At 44.9% G+C, this 26,305-nt stretch overlaps 1 protein-coding gene and 1 long non-coding RNA gene across 5 annotated transcripts in view; one reads left to right on the forward strand and one right to left on the reverse strand.

Annotated features, from left to right (window-relative positions):
- Positions 1 to 1,659: 1,659 nt before the first annotated feature.
- On the reverse strand, positions 1,660 to 26,271 carry LOC310703894. The gene is made up of 3 exons (XR_014524439.1): positions 24,203 to 26,271; positions 15,547 to 15,690; positions 1,660 to 1,713 (listed from the first exon to the last, which is right to left on the reverse strand). It is a non-coding gene; the product is annotated as an uncharacterized lncRNA (long non-coding RNA).
- Positions 9,896 to 26,305, forward strand: part of MAP3K4 (mitogen-activated protein kinase kinase kinase 4) — a 74,493-nt gene continuing 58,083 nt past the window's right edge. For 3 of the 4 annotated variants that reach the window (XM_083496376.1, XM_083496379.1, XM_083496378.1), the window contains exon 1: positions 9,923 to 10,350. The gene's annotated coding sequence lies outside the window, so the exon portion shown is untranslated. Of the gene's footprint in view, positions 10,351 to 26,305 lie in introns of all 4 variants that reach the window. The other variant, XM_083496380.1, reaches the window with a different exon arrangement.

Raw genomic sequence — 26,305 nt, forward strand, 5'->3', positions numbered from 1 at the left:
TATTTTTATTTATTTACACACTGCTGTATCATAAATAAGTATCAAAGTGGATTGCAACAATACAGTGAAAACTGTGGGGAAAATTAAAATTACAGACCATCAACTAACTATTACAGAAAGATACTTTCTTAATTGCCTAAACTAAGTGTGGCAGTATAAAAAAGTTTTTAGCAAGCGTGTCAAGGTTCACAGAGAAGGCGCCTGCTGAATCTCTGTTGTCTGGGTGCTGCACTAAAAACTCAGTTTCTTGGCGTTGCCCGATGAGCCACGCCAACTTGGGAGATAACCAACAATGCTCCCTCAAATGATCTCAGTGATCAAGGTAAGGCAGAGGTTTTCAACCTTTTTGAGTCTATGGCTCACTTGACCAACTACATTATTTCTGTGGCACCCCTGTGGGGCTCAGGAGCAGAGCTGGCAGTCTCACACCGTATTTCAAACACCTTCCCTTATGGAGTGTTCCCTCTGCCTCCTCTCCTTGGGAGTCCTCTGCGCAGCCCCTGCCACCGCCTCTGGTCTCTGAACTGCCCCCAGAGGCACCATTCATCTGGAGAGCTTGTAGCCAGGGCTGCTGCAACAAACAGCTGTGCAGGCCCTTGGGACGCAGAGATATGAGAGGGCATCAGAGGAGGGAGGGGAAGAAAGAGGGACAGAGGCCAGTGTTGCCCGTTGCACCCCTGACCACCATTCAAGGCACCCTGGTTGAAAACCACTGAGCTAAGGGTTTAAGTGGTCCCTACCCTGGACCTAAGTTGCTTAGGGCTTTGTGAATGAATACGAAGACTCATGGACATTCAATGAAACTGAATGCTGGGGGAAAAACTAGGGCAGATAAAAGGAAGTACTTCACACAGCACATAGTCAAACTATGGAACTCAGTCTCCCAGAAGGCAGTGATGGCCACCAACTTGGATAGCTTTAAAGAGAATGAGACAAATTCATGGAGGAGAAGGCTGTCAATGGCTACCATAGTTGGAGGGAGCTTCTGAACACCAGTTTCTGGAAACCATAGGAGGAGAGAGATGCTCTTGTGCTCAGATCCTGCTTATTGGTTTCCCACTGGCATCTGGTTGGCCACTGTGAGAACAGGATGCTGGACTAGATGCCTTCAAGCACCCAAGCACCTGGTATTTAGCTATATGACTTAGGAAAGCTTATCTGTGTATTATTTTCAACCGCCTCTCAAGTGGTATCTTATGTATTCTCCTATCTGGGGAACCGGGTTCGCGTCTCCGCTCCTCCACATGCAGCTGCTGGGTGACCTTGGGCCAGTCACACTTCTCTGAAGTCTCTCAGCCCCACTCACCTCACAGAGTGTTTGTTGGGGGGGAGGAAGGGAAAGGAGAATGTTAGCCGCTTTGAGACTCCTGAAGGGGAGTGAAAGGCGGGGTATCAAATCCAAACTCTTCTTCTTCTTCTTCTTATTCTAATTTTATCAATAGAAGCTTATCCACTTGGTCGTGAAATAAAACATGGCTTCACATGACAGCTTTTCATCTAACCATTCACCTGACTCTTCTCAATAATAAAACACTGGATCACCGCACTCCATGGTCTCCTTGCGCTCAGTCTGTCATTCACAAGGCTGGACTTGAATTAGTACATTTTATAGACACAACAAAGTTGTAAAAGATCAATAGAGAGTTTACCTCTTTGCTCCCTCCTCTTGGTGCTTGTGTCTTATGTGTCAATCATGCTCATTTTCACCTGGGGCTGTAAAAGACACATACAGCTCTCAACATTTGAAGGATGCTTTGGTTTGTAAATAGAAAGGTGGGGCTCTTCTTTCCCACTTGTTCTGTATGTTGCCTATATCCCATCTCCTTCTAGAACAATGTTTATCTAGTCATGTTTGTCCTCTTTTGTTTGTTATCCTCTGAGGCTTGACTAAAGGAGGATATTTATCTGAGATAAATCAGAGTTGGGATAATTTAGTTAGAACATTGGTTAAAATATAATCAGCTGCGGAGGACCTTTCAAATAGCAGTCAAAGGTCACACCCAGACCATACCTTTAATGTACACGACTTTCTCAAAGAATCCTGGGAACTATAGTTTGTTAAGGGAGTTGAGAAATTGTAGCTCTGTGAGGGGTAAACTACTTTTTCCAGGATTGGCGGGGAGCTATGTACGGTGTGGATGTCACAGAATTGTGTTTGGTCTAAGACCAAAAAAAAAAAAAAAAGCTAACGTGATTGTAACCTAACTTCTTAAATGGTCGTGCCAGTCAGCTAATACATTTATGCATATTATTTCTTTAATCTGTGATATCCCTGGATGCAGTGTTTTTTTCTGGGGGTACGCATACCCCTAAACATTTTCTGAATCTAAGTTTGGCCTCATTGAGGAACATTATTTCAATATGAGTAGGAAAATGAGAGTACCCCTAAACATTTTAAAGAAAAAACCCCACTGCCTAAATGTTAGGGTAAATCCCAAGATGACAGCCACAAAATCATGTATGAAGAAAGCCTCTTCAAGGGCAAAGTTCATGTGCTTCAAAGGGGCTATCCCCAGATATGGAAAAGAGACAAAGTCAGGCACAGGGAAAACTGGTCACTGGCCAAACTAGGAAATGTCCAATGAGAAGTGGGAGAACCATATGCAAATATGAGTACAAAAGTTCCGGGAAAGCAGTAGATTAGACCAAATGTTGTTTCGGAAACCCAACATTTAATTTCTAAACATTCTATCACAGCTACAAAACCAGAGTAATTAGGAGGCTGAGAATTAGGAGGCTGCATGCTTTGGTTTTTTTTGTTGTTTTTTTAAAAGCCTTTCCAGTATTCTAGACAGACAATTAAGAATCGCCTGAAGGCGGGGAAAAATAAAATTGTGTTTCACTTTTGAAGACATAATTGCTCTAGGTGTAAAATGTTGATTTGTAGATGTATCTGTAACAACGTATTTGTGCTTTCTGGATTGGTAAATTAATTACATTTTACATTTTGATATATAAAACTGGGTTTCTGAAGACTTAGAAGTTGGCTTAAGAATTTTTCCTGCCGGAGGTAGAAAAATAAATGGTCCCCACCCCCTTGCCCACATTCATGGTGCATAGTATTAAAAGTCAGTCAAGTTATTCTGGCCCTGATGCAGAAAACCCCTGAAGTATCTTCATACCTCCCTGGCAGTAAACATAAAATGGTGATAAATTAAATTACTTGATATTTGCTGCTCTTGCATGAGACTCAAAATCAACTGTATGAGGTGCCTGCTTCATTCTGTCTAATGATGAAGCCAGACCTGAGTATATACTAATAATATGGCTCTGTGGTTCTGTTGCTGGGCTGTCTACACTGGTCAACAACAAATTTGTTGTCTGCGGTTTTTCAGTTGATTTAGGACGAATCTGATGCGCTGAATCCAAAAATCACATTGGTTTTGCTCAATCAGGTCAAGTTTTTGAGCTATGGCCACATGTCATTTTTTTCCGTTTTTGTTCACATGTACGCTTGTGTGGTGGGGACGCGAGTGGTGCTGTGGGTAAAACCTCAGTGCCTAGGACTTGCTGATCGTAAGGTCGGCGGTTCGAATCCCCGCGGCGGGGTGAGCTCCCGTCGTTCGGTCCCAGCTCCTGCCCACCTAGCAGTTCGAAAGCACCCCTAAGTGCAAGTAGATAAATAGGTACCGCTTTATAGCGGGAAGGTAAACGGCGTTTCCGTGTGTGGCACTGGTGCTGGCTCGCCAGTTGCAGCTTTGTTACGCTGGCCACGTGACCCGGAAGTGTCTTCGGACGGCGCCGGCTCCCAGCCTCTTGAGCAAGATGAGCACACAACCCTAGAGTCGGTCACGACTGGCCCATACGGGCAGGGGTACCTTTACCTTTACGCTTGTGTGGAGCATTTTAGAAGAAGTTGGGGGGGTGTAAAATGCCATGTCGAATAATTGTTTTGATTGGAAATGATTATTTTAATGACAAGAAGTATTTAGGTCCGATAGTTCTGGGTGATTATGTCAAAAAGGGATCAGTCTGAAGTCATAAAACCTCGAAATCTTCCATAAATTGGTGCGGCAAAGCATAAAGTTGGGGGATCAAAACTAAGTTAATGGGGCAGCCGCCCCACGAAGTATCCTGATCTTCAATCAGCACGTCGTCCTGTAGCTCATTGTGATGAAATTCCAGTGCCTATCTTCGGAGAACTTCCTGACATCAGTGACGAAGATGCCTCTAGTTGGAACCAAAGAAAGACCTTTAGATTAGTTCTGATAAGAAATATTAGGTGCTTCCCCTTTTCCTCCACCTTGTGTTCTCAATGATGAACTTTGTTGGTTTGAGTATGCAGAAGAAACTGAGCAACTAGAAGAAATGGGTTACACTTTTCATGTGTGGGGGTCTGCCACTTAGGTGAAACAGCCCACTTGATGTATAAATTAGAACAAAGAAAGCCAGTTTCATTTGACCTTTGGTTCTCTAACTTTGATTGCTGACTGGTCTTGCTGATCTTATTCAATTTCACGCGACGGAAAAATCAACGCTATCCAGCTCACTTTTGGTTTTGAAAAGAGAAGAGATGGAAATGAAATATTTGAGTTACACTTTGAGCTCCTCAGTCATGCAACACTAGAAGGTCAAGAGAAGTTTTAAAAAATGGCTATCATGTGCATAATTAATAATACGTGGGCTAATAAATTATGAGTAACATTTGCATCATATCCTTCAGAGCTCTCACATGACAAATTGCTATTTGTTGTTAGAATAATTACTCCTTTGCTAAATGCAGGGCATGTAACAACAAGGATTTGCATGTGGCCTGTTCTTACAGTCTTCTTATTAAAAGCAGAACCTCTGAAGTGGGGAAGGTGGGCTGTTACTGAAGTGAAGACTAAATGTGTTACATATTATTTATTTATTGCACTTTTATCCCTTCTTTTTCTCCTACGAACTCAAGGTGGCATACATGGTTCTCCCTCATGTCATTTAATCCCCCACAACAACCCTGTGAGGCAGGTTACACTGAGAGGCAGCGACTGGCCCAAAGTCACCCATGAGCTTCATGGCTGAGTGGGAATTTGAAACCTGGTCTCTCGCAGGTCCTAGGCCAAGCCTCTAACCACTCTTATCTTGCATAATAGGGATAAGGCTAGGTTATCCCTGACTTTATCACTGTGCCAAAATTTATTGAACTCAAAGGGGCTTCCTTCTGCATAGATATGCATAGGATTGCACTGTTAGTTTTCTGTGTGCAGGGAGAATTTTATTTGGAAAAGATCTCCCCACCTGCAGTCTGAAGTGGTGTAGATCAGGAAAAACAATTCAATACCTTTTCATGAACGTAGTCAGGATTTATTTTAGGGGGGGCAGGCTTTATGTGGGGGCCAGAACCAATTGGTCAGTTAATTATTTTTATTTATTTACTTGATGGGGTGGGGGAGCTGCCCCCCAGCTACACCTGTGGACCTTATCTACTGTTTGTATGAGCCATGCCTGAATCTGATTTCCTAGATAGGGAAAGAGTCAGACACAATATTTTTAAAGGTGATAAATATAACATAATATTGTTAAAACATTGCAATAATGTTGAAATATAATGTTCACATAATATTAATCTTCTAAAGCAATATCTGCTGATATCTTTGCAACTGAAACAAAGAGGCAAACTCGGCCCTCCAGATGTTTTGGGACTACAACTCCCACCATCCTTAGCTAACAGTACCAGTAGTCAGGGATGATGGGAATTGTAGTCTCAAGACATCTGGAGGGCCTAGTTTGCCTATGCCTGGGCAAAATGAAGCTTCCCTAACCTCCCCCGCTTTTTAATGCCACACAAATATAGATGCTGGAGTAGAGGGCATTCCCCACTCTTGTCTTCTCAGAATCTTTTGCATAATGAGATTGCTTCATGCCACTTAATGGAAAGGCTAGACTTAAAATGCATCTCAAATTCCTTGCCTTTCTTATTCTTTCATGTACCTTAACAACTATTTCATCTCAGATAAGAGACAGCCACATTTCACATTTAATCCTTATCAGTTCTGTAGCCACATATCATTCCTCCTCTCTCCCAGTTTCATGAGCAGATACCTAGCAAGAGACAGACCGGCAAAATATAAAAGGTTGCTTTTTGAAGGGATCATACAAGCATTTACGGGATAGGGGAGGACAGGAGCACATCTTTGGCAATTATTACCTTTAGAGTTCTAAAGCCAACATCGATAGCACTCCCCAGTGATTGGGGGAGCCTAAAACGGGAAGCTATAATTAGAGACCAAAGTACACTGCAACTGTTTAACTTGCTCCAGGTTTGAGGGTTTCTTCTGATTTCTAGACACTGCCTCCCTCAGATGACTTTTTCTTGAGACCTAGCCATTCAACTGGGAACCACTAAGAGGTGCCTTGACCAAGGTTGCCAATAGTTATAACCTGCTATTACCCAAACTAGGAAATCCCCTCCCAATTGCTGTAATCATTGCAAGCCCTGATGATCAGCTATGCAAAAACAAGTCCCTTGAGATCCTGCCCACCTGCCCAACAATAAGCTCAGGTGAGAGATTCTGTCCTTCTGCGGATGCAGTTCATTATTTAATGCACACCTGTATATCCAAATACAAATGCAGTAGCAGTAGGACAACATTGCCATGCAATTGAGAGGGAGGGAGGGAGGGAGGGAGGGAGGAAGGAAGGAAGGAAGGAAGGAAGGAAGAAAGGAAGAAAGAAAGAAAGAAAGAAAGAAAGAAAGAAAGAAAGAAAGAAGAGGCAACTAAGCTTCAGGCAAATTTCAACATTTGCCATTCTGACTTGTTAAGAAGCTTTCAGACAGAAAATCATGTAAATTTATTCAGAAAGCTAGAAGCCAAACCAAAGCAGAATGATTATGTTTCTGATGCTCACACAACTCAATAAAGCTGTAGGTCTTATTGTTTCAGACCAGCACAGTTGGACCTGAAGTTCAGCTTGCAATAGGTTGTATCCAACTAAGGCTCAATCTGCACAATATTGTTGCATGTTACCCCGATCTTTGAGCAATGAGAGATCCCGGGGGTGCCAGGTGCTTATCCAGGGACTGTGTTTCCTTTTGCAAATGAGTCATAGGGGAAACTGTAGTGTCTTTATGATATGTGGTTTATTTACACACACACACACACACACACAGAGAGAGAGAGAGAGAGAGAGAGAGAGAGAGAGAGAGAGAGAGAGAGAGAAACCCCAAAGATTCTTGCTTCTCCCATAGCTGCAGACTTAGATTCAGACAGACATCAAACATCATGTTCTGACTCTCTGGCTTTTCATCTTGCTGCCTTTCTTCTTGGTGACACACACACATTCCTAATATCTTTAAACTCTGGCTTTATCTGTGCGGTGTGTGCTACTCATTTGCTGACTAGCAAAAGCCCTGTGAACCTAGCCTTGGTTAATTAGCATTTCACACTTGCTAGATCCAGGGATTAGAGTAGTATGGCACTCAATTTAACACCCCAAGCCTTGATTAAATTCTAACACTTACTGGATATGGATTATAGGAGTCTATCACCAACAAACCCGTAACAATACATTTAAAGCAGTATCATATCACTTTAAACAGTCATAGCTCCCCCCCCAAAGAATCCTGGGAGCTGTAGTTTGTCAAGGGTGCTCAGAGTTGTTAGGAGACCCTTATTTCCCCTCTCAGAGCTACAATTATCAGAGTGGTTTAATCATAGCATCATAGAGTTGTACAATTGGAAGGGACCTTGAGGGTCATCTAGCCAAACTCCCCATCAATTTGTGCAATAGGGGATATAATTATAGTAGGTCCGTTGCCTTCTTACAGAAATTAACAGGCTGTGAGGATTGGAGGAAACTGCTATAGCAGTTTATTCTATCTTTGATCTCTATACTACTGCTATAATACTTTCAAGGGGGGAAAGAGTTCACAGAATCATAGAATTGGAAGGGGCACGAAGGGTCATCTAGTCCAACCCCTGCAATGCAGGAATCTCAACTAAAGCATCCATGACAGATGACCGTCCACCCTCCACTTTAAAACCTCAAATGAAAGAGAGCCCACCATCTTCCGAGTGGGTTGATTCCACTGCCAAACAGCTCTTGGCATCAGAAAGCTCTTCCTGATGTTTAAACATTCCTTCTTCCCAGGGAAACTGGCCATAAATGTCTGCGGCCACCCCACACTCTTACATGCATACCCGCACACACATAGCCTCCCCCTTCAGTGATCTGTGAAGTCAGAAGTGGGGCTATCATTCTCTCTCCACTCCTCCAGTGATGGATGTGATGACTGAGAAAGGGCAATTTTCCTCCCCATCAAACTGAGGGTCTTCACGCACCTCAGAGGTGTAAGATTGTTTTTGTTTTTTGCTCCAAAATTGGTGGAGTTTTGGGATTATACTCCCAAACTGGGGGTTAGCCATCCTTGCCCTACAGAATCCTGGGAATTTTACTTTGGTGAAAGTGCTGTCTATTCTCTGTTAGAACTACAGCTTCCCTGGGCACGAAGAGCTGGCTATCAAACCAGTTTTAAGTCTGTGGTATAGATAAGAGTCACTGCAATGCAGTCAGTCAGGAGACTTTCAAAGTTCTGAGCTGCAGTCACTTTCGTGTGAAAGCCACACTGCAACACTGAAGTATGCAAACAGAAGGCTTGTATAGTTGGCAGGAGAGATTTCTGAGAGGAGTGGTTTGGCTGGCACCAGAACAGAAGGCAAAACTGAGCGGGATGTGTGCGAGCAAAGGCAAAATAGAGCTCTGTTTTGCCAAGAAAATGTTCTTTTCCACGGAGCCATTTCACTGGAATAGCTGTCTCATCATCACTGATGATTTCTGCAAGGCAGAATGTGATTGGCTATTCTTCTGTGCAAAAGCCACTAAACTGCCAATGACCAGTTCACCTTGACAGCACCCCACAAAAGCATCACATTTGGTGTCTCCCACTCCATTGGTTAAGAATAACACAAGTACTCAGTTAGTTTAATGGTACACCATCACTCACAAGCACACCAACAGGGACTGGTTTTTATTTTTAAAATCATGAGAAAATGTACGTTAACACAATGCAGGCCAGAGTTGCCAGCTTGACAAGTGAACATGAACTGTTGGCACTGTGTATTTCATGATGTGGAGAGCTGAATAATTTTATGAAGTGCACTGCTTATGATTAAGTGGTCTATAAATCTTTCTAAATAAAATAACTAACAGTAGGTGCCCCCAAGCCCAGCATAGCTTGCCCCTGGTCTCCTGACCCCAACTCTGACCCTGCTTAAAATGCTCCCAACTAACCCAGAGGCAGGGGACAGAAAGGGACCAGCTGGGTAGGTGTCACTTTCAATTTCTAGGCCCCAAGACCACACCTGTGTACTCTTCCGATCCAGTCCATGTTTTACATGTGATTCCAGCTTACCAGGGCCTGGAGCAGTTCCACTCCATTTCATTAGAGAGGCGGAACTCTGCTGTTCCGGGATTTGCTGAAAGCTGGGTCCCCAGCTGTTGTGGGACTACAACTCCCATCATCCCCTAGCTAGCAGGCAAATGATGGGAGTTCTAGTTCCACAACAGCTGGGGACCCAAGTTTGAGAAACAGTGCCTGGCTAGTAATTCCTTAGGAGATTAAAAGGAAGAGGAGGAGGAAGACCCATCCCTCCGAAATCCCACCCCAGCAGAAGAGGGCTCGGCAAGCGGGCGCCCTCCAGAGGGTTCGGACTTTCACCCTAACCGGAGAGGGATGATGGGAACTGTAGTCCAGCCACACCTGGAGGGCACCACCACCTGCTGCCGTACAGCTCCCGACCAATCTCACCTAGCGAGGCTCACTCCACAGAGGCGCCTCGATTCCCAGGACGCTGCTTTTAATTAAGCTCCCTTTGATCTTCCCCGGTGGTCCCAGGGGCCCATTGCCAAGCCGGCTACGCCCGCGGCGCCCGCGAGAGGGCAGCCGTTCGCGGCGAGCCTTCGCCGGCGTCCTCTTGCTCCCTCTCCCCGCCGCGCAGAGCAGCCGTCGGCGCGGAGATGCTGCAGCGCCCGGAGAGGCTCGCCAGGGAGGCGGGCCGTTTCCTCGCGCCTCGTGGGCCGTCTCCGTGCGCTCAGCGCCGCCGCCGCCTGCGGCCCAGACCCAGCCGCTTGGGGAGCCTCCTTTGCCGCCAGTCCCCGACGCGGAAGGAGGCAGCTCCCGCCGGGGGTGTCTCTCCTGCCCCTCTCCGGGACCTACGCAAAGAAAGGAGGCGGAGAGTTGCGCAACGCCGCCCAGAGCGAGCGAGGCGCTCGGCTGCTTCCATTCCCGCTCGGGAGCGCCATGAGCGAGCCGCCTCGCCGTCCTCCGAGGTTTCCAAAGCCGGACGAACATGGGAATGCCGTCGCCGTCGTGGGATCCCAGCAGGCGCGCTGATCTTCTGTGGGAAGCTGGAGGATGACCGTGCGCTAGTAAGGAAAGCCGCGCTTCTTTCGCTTGCCTGTTTGCGCCCAAGGCACTCCCTCGTGAACCCCTTGAATTCCGGCCCCATTTACCTGGGGGGTGGCTACAAGACCCACTGAATTCGACCTAGTTGGGATGGCGCTGCAAAGTTGTAGTCCTCGACGCATTTGCTCCATTGCACACGCTGGGGATTATTTGCGCGGAAGCCCGCGCAGGATTGCGCCGCGCGGGATTTAGGCTGGTTGCAATCCTTGTGTGGGCGTCGCCCTCCATTGCACTCCGCGTGCTGTTACTGCGCCGTCCGCTTCTTTGGACTAGAGGCCACTTCAGCGCACGTAGGCTTGTGCAAGGTTTTAAGATACTAGTACGCACACTTTCTGCAAAGTATGTTCTTTGCAAAGTGTGCCGTACTTAGTCTGGAACATAGCAAGCTGACGCAAGCCAGACTTTTCCAGCTCAGTGTTTTCGACCCGACTGGCGGCAGCTTTTGCCTTGAAAGCACTGGAGAGAACAAGTGAGATGTTATATTTGACTGGATCAGCTAGTAGGGAATGCGGGCGAGCTTTCTAAACACCTTATTCCAATTTGTGCAGCCTGCTCCAAGGGAGCTTCATTCGGAAGTTCAGTGGGGCTTGCTAAATGTGAGCAGTTTGGTACCCCAACTTGTGCTTCATCCCTTGGAGGTGAGCCTAGGATCCACCCCCAAGTAAGTCTGCCTAGGATTTTGGCTTTGGTGCAGTGGTGCTCTGCAGCTTGCAGAATTGGAACCCATATGTATTGTTGACTAAACAAGGAAACAGTTGCTAGTTTACAAGCCCTGGGTGTTCTTTAGGCCATGGTTGGTCTTCAGCAACATTTCAGCTGAATAAGTTCTTACATGTTCAGTTTGGGCTGTTACTCAGCTGCCTGAACTGCTCTGAGAACAAAGGAATGCCAGGACTGTGCATTTCATGCCCTTGGTGATGGGCACTTCCATGTTTGTGGCACAGCTTTGGAAATTAGAAAGGGGAATGCTGTGTGTTGGGGCCAGGCCTGCACTTCAGCTTTGGGCTGCAGTATTCTGGGAGTCAACAAGAGCAGCCTTCCCCAACCTTGTGCACACCAGATGTTTTGGCCACAACTGGGGCTAATGAGAGAAGAACTAGGGAACAAATCGTAGCTCAAAACAACCCTGCATAGTAGGTCAGCAGTATTTCATATGCCAGACAAGGTTTCTAAGAGGTGATGGTCCATCTGTTGAGGTTAGTTTTGAACCAGGCATTTCCTAATTCACAGATCATGCTATGCTTTACTCTTATCATGCTGAAGAACAGCAAATGCTACAGCTTTTGGGCTGTCCTCCAACTATGTTTCAGGAACTCCTGGAGAGAATTGCAAGCCATCTACAAGTTGTGAATGTTGGGACTCTGCAGTCATGTGAAGGCTGAGCTTTCTCTCTCCCCTGAGCAGGGACTTGGGGGGTAGAACAGGGGTGGAAAAACCTGCAGGTCTCTAGACCTGCAGGCAATATCAGCCCAGGCAACATGGCTAATAGTCAGGCATGATGGGAGCTGGAGTCTTAATGACATCTGGAGATCTGAAAGCCCCACCTCTAAGGTGGAGAAAGGAGTTGTTCAGCTGCAGATGACTATGAAGAAGAAGAAGAGTTTGGATTTGATATCCCACCTTTCACTCCCCTTCAGGAGTCTCAAAGCGGCTAGCATTCTTTTTTCCCTTCCTCCCCCACAACAAACACTCTGTGAATGGGGCTGAGAGACTTCAAAGAAGTGTGACTGGCCCAAGGTCACCCAGCAGCTGCATGTGGAGGAGTGGAGATGCGAACCCGGTTCCCCAGATTAGGAGTCTACCACTCTTAACCACTACACCACACTGGCTCTTTTTGGTCCTGCTTCCAGGCTACAGTGATGAGGGATCGGGTAGCAGTCTTGGGAAGATTTTGGATTTCATTGCACTAATTCTTGAGCAAAGCTGCAGATACACACTGCTGTCCATGAGAGCCTGGATGTGACAGTTGGGGAACCTATGGCTGGATTCCAGTTCCCATAAGCCCCAGTCAATGTGGGCCAACGGTCTGTCATGATGGGATTTGTAGTCCCTTTGTCACCTGAAGGGCCACAGGTTGCCCATTCCTGCTCCACACGCCAAACATACATCAGAGCACTTAGACATGGATCCTTGCACTGAATTTTTGGCACAGTTAAAATAATGGAATATATTTCCTAATCTTGAACACTTTGCACAGGTGTGGTCATGGTGGTGTTGAATGGGCACAGCAATCGGTATAATCCAGTTTTAAGTGCTTATTTGCCATTGCCTTGGATATTAGGATCAGGCAATGAAGAATCTGAAAGTACTCCATTTTAAGTTGGATCATAGACATAAGAATTTGTTCTAGAAATTGCATGCCACGCTGAATAATGCATTGGAGCTATATCCAGTTTTGGTTAGGTTGTTAAGGCTAGGCCATGATGTTTTAGAAACTTTAGAAGTTGAATAGAAGGGAGAATTGCACAAGGTGCAACTGCTATCACTGCAACATGGTCACAGGGGCTGGGATGGGTGTGGTGGCAAATCGCACTGGGCTCCTTAAGACCTCCAAATTCTCACAGATGACCTAGCATTTTAACTCGAACACAGGCAGACTGTACCATGTGGTTTATCAGCAAAGTGGGTGAACTCTTTGCTCTCAGATCCTGTTGCTTGAATCCTAAGTTCCAGCTAGAAGGCAATACTTGTGGTGTGGTTTGGAACCTCACTCTGCCATGGACATCTGTCAGTTTGTGTGTGTTTCACAAAGCCAATTTTCTGGGGGGCATTTCCTATGGCATTTCCTGTGAGAACTTAGCCTTTGTATTTAAATGTGTTGAGAACATTGGGAACTTGGAGTTATAACAGAAACTACCAGAACTACTTCTGCTATTTGTTTAAGATGGCTTCAAGGGTGGGGGACCTGTAGCCCTCCGGACATTGGCATGACTAATGGTCACTGTTGATGGGAGATGACATTCAACAACATCTGGAGGGTCATAGGGTTCACACCCTTAAAGAGGAGCATATAGTTTATACAGTGTTTGGGGTTAAAGGTTGCTTCTGAGCAAGTGGCCTCCTTTTCATGAAACACACAATGAAAATGGTCCACTTGTTGCAAAAGGAACATCTGTCGGAAGTTTATTACTTTATGAACTTAAAACTATTTCCCGTCCTTTCCAAAAGTATTTCCTATTCAAGCAATAGGAAAGAATCCTAAGCTCAAGAGGTTTCTTTGTTAGAATTGGGGGAGCAGAATGTGAAGGGAAACTGTCCCATTACGGAAAAGACAGATGACTATTTCTCTTTTTGCAAGGGGGTCCAGATTTAATGCAATGCCAGTGGAGGCCTTTTTAATGTATTGCTCACTTCCCTCTGCTTGCGAGCGCTTTGACTTTTACTAAAACGTGTGCCATTAACAAATAATCAATAACACAATTGCAATCTATAAAACACTATTAACAAAAGAGCAACGGAAACATAAGCTTAACAGCACAATTACAACAATAATCTTATTATTTGGTTCCTATTCCCTTTTACTTTACTTAAAAAAAAAATGAAGGCGGGGGATAAGACTTTCACTCTGACACAATTCTCAGGCAAACAAGTTGTAATCCCAGTTAATATCTGTCTTTGCTGAACATAGCTGGCATATTTGTTGCAGGGGCAGGCCAGGATAAGGGGCTGTAGCTGCTTTTTATTGGAATCATTTCTGTGAGCAGGCTGGTTTCGGCACCACTCTCCCATAAACTATTCTGGTGCCCACTTCTAGCCCAGGGGTAGGCAACCTAAGGCCCGGGGGCCAGATGCGGCCCAATTGCCTTCTCAATCCGGCTCGCGGACGGTCTGGGAATCAGCGTGTTTTTACATGAGTAGAATGTGTGCTTTTATTTAAAATGCATCTCTGGGTTATTTGTGGGGCATAGGAATTTGTTCATTCCCCCCCCCCCCAAAAAAATAGTCCGGCCCACCACAAGGTCTGAGGGACCCTGCTGAAAAAGGTTGCTGACCCCTGTTCTAGCCCAAAGGTGGGGAAGCTGTGGCCCATTCTGATGTTGCTGGACTCCCAACCTCCATCAGTCCCAGCAAACACAACCAATGGGCAGGGATAATGGGAGGTGCAGTCCAGGAACATCTGAGGGGGCACAGTTGCCCAAGCTCTGTTCTAGCCCTTCGAAGTATATTTTTGACCATTTTACCTCCATGACTACAGCCCATCCTTTGCCCCAGCCTTTTTGGGCCCCAGGGAATATGGTAATATAAAAAATCGTGGGCACCACAAAATACCCATTTCACAGTAGAAAATTGGTGATACTCAGCCTCCCACAGACAAAAGGCAGAATGCCCACACTGGCCCAAGCAAATAGTAGGCCAAAAAATAAAAACAAAAGAGCAGGTCCATGGTTCTGAAAACAAATATCAGTTCTAAGCCCTGATGAGATTTTACTGAAATTATCTTGCACTTTGGTTGTGTCCAGAGGATTTTCCTCCCTTTCTATTTCATGAGTTCTACTGCTTCCTGGTGTTGATTTTAAAATATGTTTCTTCCAGGGCTTGGTTCCCTCGAGCTACTTTAATTATCTTAATATGTGGGACTTGGCTGCCAAATTAAGCATGGGAAAAGTGGGCTGCAGTCCCCTTTTTTCTACCATGAGAGCTGCTTCCCGCAACTCTGTGTATTTTTTCCTTGTATAAAAATGACCAAAATATGAACCTGGAGAACAGAGTGTTACTTAATGGAAAAGTGGACATTTTTGTTTACATCAAGGGGTTTGGGGAACTGGATTCATCATCTACTTGGCATGTAAAGCATGCATCTGGATCAGCAAACCATGTATATTTTTAGCAACCTATTACATTCATGCTTTTTGCCAAGTTTTTTGAGCTGGTTTGTAGTACTGGAGGCAACTAGTCTTTTTCAGCCCACGCAGTGGAATTAGGTCTCCTGGCACTCTCTGCAGCAGAGAGCCACTAATCTGTGGAGCTATTGCGATGGACAATATCAGTTGTCCTTCAAACTCATAACAATTGTTTGGGAGCAATGGTTCTTCTCCCACCCAAAGTCATGAACCATAAGATGCTCTTTTTTACTGAGTCAGACCACTGGTTTGTCTAGCTCAGCATTGTCTGCACTGATTGACAGAGACTTTCAGAGGGGTCTTTACCAATTAGCCTACCTGGAGATGCCTGAGATTGAGCCTGGGTCCTCTTGCATGGAGATCAGGTGCTCTGCCACTGAGCTGTAGTTCTTCACTAAATGAAGCAGCTTGGTTTTCATTCCCCAACGGCCACGGAAGACACATCCGAGTGATCTGGATCTTCTTGGAAACAAAATTAGGTGCAAGTCTTAAAAGTGGGGAGCAAACGGGCTTCTTTCAAGTAGCTCAAGCCATTAATCCATCCTATTCAAGAGTTGCCTTCTAGGTGATTTTAACTGCCTGTTGCAGATATTCTCCCTCCTGTTTTCCTCAATGTGGTGATATGTAACGAAGTAGAATTATGGGGTGAGGGGGTGACACTGAGTGTGGTTGGGTCATTCAGTCACTCCTAAAGTTTTAGTAGTATTACCTGTGTTGCTTTTGTTAAGAGGAGACTGCCTCTTATATGTCTGCATGAATCACTGTTTTGAACTTGCCTCTTTCCAGGCAGGAGGCATGCCCAGATCAGTGACTCATGCAAAAGTGCAGGTGTTAGGAAGATAGGAATCTGTTGTATACCGGGGCTGAGCATTTGACCACTTAGCTCAGTATAATCTAGTCTGACCGGCAGAAGTCTTTCCCATCACCTTTTTGCTACGTTTTAACTGGAGATGCCAGGGATGGAATGGGAGACCTTCCCTGCCACTGAGCTTTGGCAACTCCCTTAATGCTTTGGCTCCTTTGAGAGCAGGTAAGTCTTGCTCTTTTATGAACACATTTATTTTTAGACTATGTTAATTGCGCCTCTGATTTTAATTCAGAAAATTAAGTGTGCCAGCTGTCTGAAGCTTGGGAAGTGCTGCCTGAGAGCCAGAATTCTGGAGAAGGAAGGGGATATTTGGACCACTGTATATTTCAGTAGTTAAAAAGAGGTGCTGGTCCTTCGACCTGACTCAAACTTACATCTGACCTGAAGATCCTGCTTCTTAACCCTGGATGGGTGACATGGCTATAGCCATTCCAATACAAGGGAAAGTTGTTTTTTCCTGAGACACACTCTCAGATGTGCAGATGTGGCAGAATTAAGGGCTGGTGGCAAGAATATCCAGACATCCTCCCATTTATGTGGGGGTTATGTTCCAGGCCCCCCGCCATAAGTAAAATTGTATGGAGCCTCTAAAAAGCCTATAGATTCCTATTCTTTCCAGTTCTCTCTCCACACAACTCTCCCTTCAACTGCAGTCAAAGCTCTGGGGCCGGCTGGAGGCTGAAGAGCGCCTAGGAAAGTGGCTGTTTCTGCTGCACTACCCTGCGTATCAGCTGTTAGGCAGGGAGGCTGAGCAGCCTAAACCAGTGTTTCCCAACCTTTTTTGGGCAAAGGCACACTTGTTTCATGAAAAAAATCTCGCGGCACACCACCATTAGAAAATGTTTAAAAAATTAACTCTGTGCCTATATTGACTATATATAAAGTAACTCTCTTTAATAGGAATCAAATAAACACAAAGAAAGTATTTTATAATTACTTTATTATGAAATAGTAAGTTGCAGAATTTATTCAGCACGCAGAAAATGGCCATTTGGGGGGTGAATGTGGATGAAGCAGGAAGAGAACTTAAAAAAAAGGCATGCATGAAATCTAGCCCCAAACACACACACGCACACTTTCCCCAAAGTGGTTGATGACGCAGGATATTTCCACATGCTTCTAAAATGCACATTAAATAAAACGAGAGAGAGAAGTGCACGCATTCACCTGCCAGCCTCGGAGCTGTGGAATGCAGCGACATGAAGCAATCTGTGTCCTTCCAGGCGCCAGCTCAGACCTGCCGTGCTGTTTCGTTCCCCCGGCGTCGCTGCCTTCATCCAGCCGGATGCCTCTCCTGCCCAAGGGACGTGTCAGCAGCCACCCGGCGTGGGGTAGAGGCAGGACGGCCCCACTTCCTGCTGCCCACAAGGCTTTGGGGTGAGAAACGCGGAGGGGCAGGAGAGTGGAGGTTGCCTTAATTGGAAAAAGCAGGGAGGTAGGCTGGTGTGCCGTGGGAGGGAGGCGGGCGAGTCGGGCGGCGAGCACACGCGGGGCGACGAGCGAGCTCCCTCCCACATCCCATCGCCGCTCGCTTCGGCCGGCCTACTGGGCTGTCGCAGGCGGAAGGCCTGCGCATGCGCGAGGTTTTCGCGCCTTCCTCCAGTAGGCCGGCCGAAGCGAGCGGCGATGGGATGTGGGAGGGAGCTCGCTCGCCGCCCCACGTGTGCTCGACGCCGCTGCCCCGCCTCTCGCCGCCCGCCTCGCCCGCCTCCCTCCCACGGCACACCAGTCAACGTCTCGCGGCACACTAGTGTGCCGTGGAACACCGGTTGGGAAACACTGGCCTAAACAAAGCCCTGCTTCACCTCTGGTCTCTTTGGGGCCGCTTCTACCCTCACTGAAGTCCTCTTTGGGCTCGGGGGGGGGGTGTCTCCTTTTGAGCTACAAGGACTCCATCTCCCGCCGTTTCTTGGTTTGAATCTATTTGATTATTTATTTCCTTGCACTGTTCGTATATGTGGTTGCACACGAGTAGAACATGCATAAGTGTGTGTGGGGGTGCCTGTAGTGTTTTCCTTTTTGACAGTCAAATAGTGATACAATGTGTTGGTATCAATATTAATGCAATAAAAGAATAATTAATAAATGCTATAATGTGCTAATTATCAAAAAGATAGATGTTAAAGTGATATACAGTGGTACCTTGGGTTACATACGCTTCAGGTTACATATGCTTCAGGTTACAGACTCCGCTAACCCAGAAATAGTACCCCAGGATAAGAACTTTGCTTCAGGATGAGAACAGAAATCGTGCTCTGGCGGCGTGGCAGCAGGTGGTGCTTCAGGCTAAGAACAGTTTCAGGTTAAGAACAGACCTCCGGAATGAATTAAGTACTTAACCTGAGGTACCACTGTACAATCCTGCAAGCTTAAATATTCTTACCAGAAATAAATAAATGAATGAATTTATGACAGAGTATATCCACTTCAATACCCACCCACATGCACACACCGACAAGCTGAATGTCAGAGGGAATTACTTGGTGTCTAGGAAAATGCTGCATATGCTTCGTGCAGCAAAGTTAAAATGCCTTTGGCTGCAATCGTAATACAGTAAGGCTACTTACGTCCCACTGGCTGAAGTCAGTGCAATTAAAATAGCCTAACTTGTGAGCAGCACTGCAGTCTTTGTGAATAATAAAGTTCATGGAAGTCCACATTTCCTTTGAGGTAGGGTGGGATGTAGATACAGTTGTGTATTCAAAGATTCTGCTTCATTTATGTATGTATGCAGAGGGTTTCAGGAAACAATACCAAAATACATCCTAATTGCTACACTTTCTCTTACAGTTCAGATTTTACATTTGAATAGCTTCCCATGAAGAAGCTGATCAAAAGGTTACAGTGTCTAAACTTAGACTGACTCAAGTTTAAAGGACCTAATTAGGGAGTTGGATGATAAATAGCTTCATGACCTCACACAGGCAAGATACGGTTATGTAACTTTTGGACACAGGTTTGTGACCAGGCATATCTAATGCCTTTGATAGACCAATAGACCAGCTTGACAGCAGTCCTTTGTCCATTGGAAGAATATCTTATCTTATGCACAACTGCTAAAGTGATTGGAGAATCTCCGGGAGAGTCATTTTGATTCTGACACTTCTGGAGTTTGGTGGTAGATTTTAAAAATGGCAGAGTCTACACTCTCTCCCAGCATGTCATTGGAAGCCTCCTCTTGGATCTCTCAGGTATTAGGGAGCAGCTGGCTGCAGACCTTTCTGCAACCTTCCGCTCTGTAGTAACTTGGAGCAGGGCTTTTAGTGGGGCTGCCCTCGTTCTGTGGAATAGCCTTCCTGCCAAGCTAGGACAGGCACACAATACCTGTGCTTTCCAGAAACAGTTGAAGGCATTTTTGTTGTGGCAGGCTTTCCCAGCTGGATAAATGGGTCTTTACAATGAATGCCAACTTTCTAGGGTTTTGCTCTTGTTTTAAATGTGTTCATTGTTTTTGTGTCTCCAGCTGTTTTTAAGTTATCTTATGTAAAAAATGCCTTGAGACAGTGGTTTGGAAGATAGTTAATAAGGTAATAATAACCTTACATAGGTGAGATCCAACATCATGCCACACACAGTGAGAATGGGTCTCTCTCTGTGTGTCCTCTGGGAGGCGATCTGGTAGATCCCATGGCTTTAAATGATCCCCCCCCCCCCAAAGCTGGAAGAACTGATTGGTCTTTGTCTGGCATTGAAAGGACAACGGTGAAGGCTCCAAAATCCAGACTAGTCACCCTGGGCAGAGCATTCCTGAGGTGAGGCACCATAACTGAAAAGGCCCTTTCCAAGGTTGGCACACACTGTTTGCCACATCTGGAGAGCTTCCTTGCCAGCATTGGATGTGCTATCAAAGGCTCACCACTGGCAAGGAAAGCCTTCATACACTCCTGTGCAGTGAGCAGGGGAGGAAGAAGCAGAGTCACACTTGCTAGCCATGATACATACACCAGCACATTTGGCAAGTGCAAGAAGGGACCTACATTTATTTTGTGCTGGTGTAATTGCACTTTGATGTGAGGTGGAATGGTGGTCCAATCCCACCTTTAATGGAAAAACACCAGATATGGGCATAGCACTGAATGCATGGATGGCAGGGGTGGGTTTGATGTGTGTGTTGATGGCAGGAGAATGGGCTTATGTCATGCAGCCCTATCATCCATTGTTTCTTAGCCAAGAAAAGATTCATCTCAAACCCCCATATTGAGAAGGAATATGTTCCAATTGGAGCAAGATGTTACAGAGAAGAGGTGGAAACAGTCCATAAGAAAGCGCCTGGATACAGATATGGCCTTCTCTACTACACATTGTCTTAGGTGTGGCGAGATTACATTACAAAAGTCTCAGGTCCCGTGACTTGTTTGGTGTTAGTGGTTGCGTGGTGAAGCCTTGAGCTCGAGTTTATGGTGCAGTGACCAGTCTCTTGCATGCTGTAACTCAGGCTACGATTGCAGCTCAGCACGCTCTGGTTCAGCTTCTGAATTTCTCCCCTGGTGCCTTGAGATGTGTCACAGCATTAGGAAGATCAGTCAGTGTCCTGAAAGGGCAGCTTGTAATAGCACTATGATCATGTCAAAAACCTTGTGTTAACCAGCCACATAGTAGTGTCACCCTAACCCTCTAAAAAAAGAGAGAAAATCAGATTTCTCTACTCAGATCTCCCATTTCCTTCTGATTCCAGGCAGGTGATGACCACATTTCCAGCAATGTTTATTTGTTTTGTATTACCAGTTGTAACTGCTGCTTTTTAAAATAAGTTGCTGATTCTGCCCATTGGATTTGCTTTCATTTATTTATTTTAAACAACAACAACATTGTTTGCAAATAGTTTTATTAATGCTATGGGACATTTGGGGGTTTCATTGTGAAGAGCTGGAACCTGGGAAATAATAATCACTTGAGCTATTAGCTGATTACATTCACATATTAGTTATTCCAGCTAAATTGAATTATGTATTAAGCACAGGCTTCCCTATTACTGTTCTACACAGCTGAATTAATAAGAAATCAATGGTGTGTGTAGTAGTTAGTGCGTCAGACTAGAAATGGAAACTGTTAAAGAAAGATGGGCGGACAGACAGACCAAAAGTCAAATCAATTTTCAGCCATGAAGTTTACTGGGTGGCCGTGGGCCAGCCATTATTTCACAACCTAACTCACTTCACAGAGTTGTTGTACAAATGAAATAAGTGCCACCATGAGCTTCTGAGAGGAAAGATGGAAAAACAAATAATTATAAGATCCCCAATTCCTGTAAACAATGTGTTATTTAGTAATTCATCAAGCCAATGGCTTCCAATGTATGATAGACTGTTCTGGTGAAGTCATTTCACTGTCTTAGCATACTTTACAGTTTTCAGCAAGAACTGTTTGTACCAGCCTTTAAAAAAAAGCAAAAAAAAAAAGCAAAAAAAAAGCTGCCCTTGCTCCTAAACTTTTAAGAGCATCCCTGCTGTGCAGAAATTTGCCAGCCTTTCTGACATGTTGACAAAATGACTAAAGCTTAGAATTGGAGAGTAGGAAGGGACCCCCAAGGCTCATCTATTCCAACCCCTTGCAATGCAGGAATCATGACTAAATAATCCCTGACAGATGGTCATCTAACATCTGTTTAAAAACCTCCAATAAGAACCCACCACCTAATGCTAGTCTTACCCTGCCTCCTTCAGTGGATTAATAGATCTGTGAGCTGCTATCATTTTAATTAACCACAATACTCTGAAGCTATGTTACATTGGGGGTATTGTGGTTAATTAAAATGGCAGTCCCCACCAGATTCTGCTCACCAGATTCTGCTCACTGCTGATTCCTGCCACCAGCAGGTAAGGCTGTTCAGAGCTAGTGCAGTCGTACCTTGGAAGTCAAACGGAATCTGTTCCAGAAGTCCGTTCGACTTTCAAAACGTTCGGAAACAAAAGCGTGGCTTCTGATTGGCTGCAGGAAGGTCCTGCAGCCAATCAGAATCCATGGAAGTCCCATTGGACATTTGACTTCCAAAAATAGTTCGCAAACCGGAACAGTCACTTCCAGGTTCGGGAGCCAAGATGTTTGAGAACTAAGCCGTTCAAAAACCAAGGTACAACTGTATAGTAATTTATCTATTACTTAAAAGCACAGCTGGCTCAGGTCTTTCATATTGGAAAGTCTCATAGATACTAGATGATGTGTGAATGTAAGATGCAAGTTTGCTGGCAATATTCATGCTGTGAAAATAGGAACACGCCAATTCAAGCATGGCAGTTCAATATACTTTAAAAGCAAGGATAGCCAAAATCTCGGCCAGCTTCAGTTTGTATTGTGTAAATTGGCAATTGCTTTTGAGTTGAGCTTAATCCTATGTGTTGTGCCCTATGCTGAGAGACAGTATGGTGAAATGATGGACCTGGGAGTGAGGAAACCCATGTTCACACACCTGCTCAGCCATAAGCCACACCAGGTGATCCACAACCAGTTACCATCTCTCAGCCTTAGCTGCTTTACAAGATTGTACACATGCTGCCAACGGCAGCTTATTATTGTGTAATTATTATTAAAAGGAAAAATGTAGTGATTGACGTTGGTAACATGTTTTGGCATTTATGACATAATGTCTTGAGTGTGTCTGGGGCCTGATAATGTCACACGACCTTACCTGTCAGCAAAATGTACACAACTAATAGCCATTATATAAGAAGACAAGATACACTATAATAGATAATAACATTTCAAGACAGGAAGTGGAGACGAATGCATTAGCTGGCAGAAGCAAGAAGGGAAGAATCCTAAGCATGTTTCTGACCTTATGATACCATGACTTAAATACTCCAAGAATAGCAATGACTTAATGGCACCAAAGTCAACTAGGATCTGACATAGAGATTGTGAGCTGACAGTGCTGAGACAGAAATACCTTCCTCACTGTCAAGTTTTTTTGCCTAGCTGTTAAAACTCTGCAGGCCTGATAATAATAGGCTTCAGAAATGAATGTGCTACATCAAAAACCACTGAATTAGGGAAAGACTTAGAGAATAAATATACATAAAGTTGGAACCTGCAACAAACATTTGTTTTATTACATTTATATCCTCCCCTTCCATTGTGGAACCCAAAGTGGCATAGATGTGGGTCCCAGGTGGTCACCCACCCAGGCACCAACCAGGCTAGTTTTAGCTTCAGCAAGATGGTGGCCTCATGTGTCTCCTGACCGTCTCCTGTAAAACGTTGCAGTGTGGTATTCCTGCTCAGGGTTCTGGCCTGCCAGCCATGCTTTCTGCCAGGATATTCCAGTCCACTCACCACTTCCCTATGTTTTCATTTTCTCCCCGCTGCTGTCAGCGTTGCATTGCCACTGAATATGGTCACTCTTTGTTGGGCTGTTTTGGGGTCTGCCCTGAGGTTCTTTTTTAAAGTTGTTTTTATACTAAAGCAAACCCTGAGGTTCCTTCAAGCATTCCCTCTTTGGCCTGGATGGTGCCATTTTGGCTATCTAAGGATCCAGCCGCCAAGGAACTTGCTAAAGAGATGGAATGATGATTCTAATTTGAAAGCCAATGTGGTTAATAGGGGCTTGAATGTTGGGCATAGTCCATAAAGTACTGGAGTTGAATCGTCACTCATACTGAGTAATCTTAGGCCAGACACATTCCTTCAATCCAACCTATCCCATTGGGCTTTTGTGAAAATAAGAAAGGTGGGTGCCGTATAGTTCACCTAGACTCCTTGAAAGAATGTTTTTTTTTAAAAAAAATGGCAGCTGTAGTTTCATATATCAAGGCAGTAATGATTCTATGGTGCTCACAAACTGCTTATTTTTCACAAAGGGATTTATATGCTGGATTGCTATGACAAGACTTTAACAAGAAGTTTTTTTCATGAGGGAATTTGTACTGGCATACAGTTGCATTGTACACAGCCTTCCAGTTAACTGCTGGCTCACTCATCTACACTAAGTACTGTTCTTTCTGAGAGAGTAACATGTCACACCCCACTGCACGAGCCAAATGGTGACAGATAGGAAGCATGACAGCAGATGTGCTGATGGGGTGGTACAGTTTTTTCAACTAGCATGCCTGCCTGATATAATTCATATGTACTGTCAGGTGAGCCCTGTGTAGAGGTTTGAAAGCTGCTTACCTTTCATGGCGAAGGGCATCTGGATCTTCTTCCTTTCCCAGAAGCCTTTCCCCAACTCAGCTCAACAGGAGATGGGTTTGCAGCATCCCTCTAGACACAGACCATTTCCCCTGTGGTTTGATAGGTGGGGTTTCCTCTTTTCCTTCACCCATCCTCTCTTTTAAAAGAAGTCTTTCCAGTTGGAGGATGTTTTGGTATGACCACAACTTCTGCTTTCATCATGTCCCTTCTGATGCCTTTCTTAAACTAATATCCTCCAGATGTTTTGGATTCCCAACTCCCATCAGCCGTAGCCAGTATGTCTGGTGGTCAGGGATAATGGAAATGGTAGACCCAAACATTTGGGAGGGCACCAGGCTGGAGAAGACTGATATACAATTTCTGAATCTTGTTATTGTCACTCCAGCAAGGGAGAGTTGCTGGTCTGCTTCCCTTCACTCAGCTCAGTAATTACAGCTGGTGCTTTCCCCCCTGCTGTTTCCTTGTGGGTACTACATGCCCACAGTTGCTTTTTCTCAGACCCTGCCTGCACTTATGCTTATCATTATGTCTTAAGAAATGCTAATCTGAAATGGTAGATGGGATGTGGATCTATAAAGCCTAGGTTAAAATTCCGGTTCTGTAACAAATATTTAAGATCCCAGTCCCTGCCTCAGTAGCCTATTATAAACCAAAAGTAATAATCATTGGGTTAATGAATGAATGAATGAATATAGTGTGATGGCTGCCAGCTTTGGTGGGGGGAAAGGGGAATTAACATTTTTTTCTGGCCTTCCTGTGGTTATCAGATTTCTAAAAACACAGTGTTGATAAACAATCTCATCCTTGGTCTCCCCCTCCCCCCATCTTTTGTATGCTGGTTAAGAGAAAAGTTAGCCTGTTTTTGAGTGAAAGGAGATAAAACTTTATAAAGATAAAACTTAGGAAACATGATGGAACAAATAGCCTAAGGGATGTTAGACTTTTTTGCTCTGCATCTCAGTTCTGAGACTGATTCACACACCACTGTTAAGTGTATGTTAAACCAGTTCCTATGTATTATAGGAAACCCAAAGATGTAAACACCAGTCTAAAGGCACATTGCTTCTTTGCATGTTCCATCTCCAGTTGGAGGCAGTTGATGGGGAGCATAAGTGGCTGTTTCTTCAGCTTGTAAACAGCCTTATGTATAGTAATATAGAAAGCTGGTATACAAATTAAAAGTGAAATGAAATGAGAGTGCTGTTGTGCTTACTCAGCTTTAGGCTTCCCAGAGCCAAGTAGCTACCCTGGGCTCCTTTGGTAGCAAGGGTGGGATATAAATTTAATGAATGAATATTTTGGTTGGCCACTGTGAGAACAGGATGGTAGACTAGGTGCATCATTGGCCTGATCCAGCAGGCTCTTTAAATTTGGTTGACAACTATTTCTTCAAGGAAACCAGTTCCTTTTCTGGCCATGGGTACCTAGAGGTGGTCAGGACTGCTTGCAGGAAGTACTTCTTTACATAGCTCATTGTTAAAATTGTGGAATTTACTCCCACAAAATGCCATGATAGCCGCCAACTTTGATGGTTTTAGAAAGGGCTTAGCCAAATTCATGGAGGATAAGGCTACCAGTCATGATAGTTGTGTACTGCCTCTACCAATGCCAGTTGACAGGAATCCTAAGTGGGAAGAGCATCCGATGCTTCTGGGTTTCCCATATGCCTCTAGCTGGCAACTGCAGGAACAAAAGTCAGTCATTTTAATTGTTTTGTACTGCTTTTAATATTTTTATATTGCTGCACACTGCTCTGATATTTTATGAGAGGGTGGTGGTATATGAATATAAACAAACAGGATTCTCTGCCAGATGGGCCTTTGGTCTCTTCTTATGTTCATGTTAGAATACAAGGTTTCATATATGGGGAAAAACAGATTAACGTTTTAGGTCAGGCTTGGGGAACTTCTGGGACTCCAGCCCTCAACAGCCTTGGCGCCTGCATAACCCGTAGTCAGAGATGGTAATAATTTTTATTCCTGCAACATCTGCAGAGCCACAAGTTCCCCGCTCCTATTTCAGGTACTTTAAATGCCAGAATCGCGAGGGAAGAGCAAGAAAGAACCCAGTTAGCAGCCTGTG

This window comes from Podarcis liolepis, assembly GCF_965112155.1.
Source record: "Podarcis liolepis genome assembly, chromosome: 3".
Classification (NCBI taxonomy): domain Eukaryota; kingdom Metazoa; phylum Chordata; class Lepidosauria; order Squamata; family Lacertidae; genus Podarcis; species Podarcis liolepis.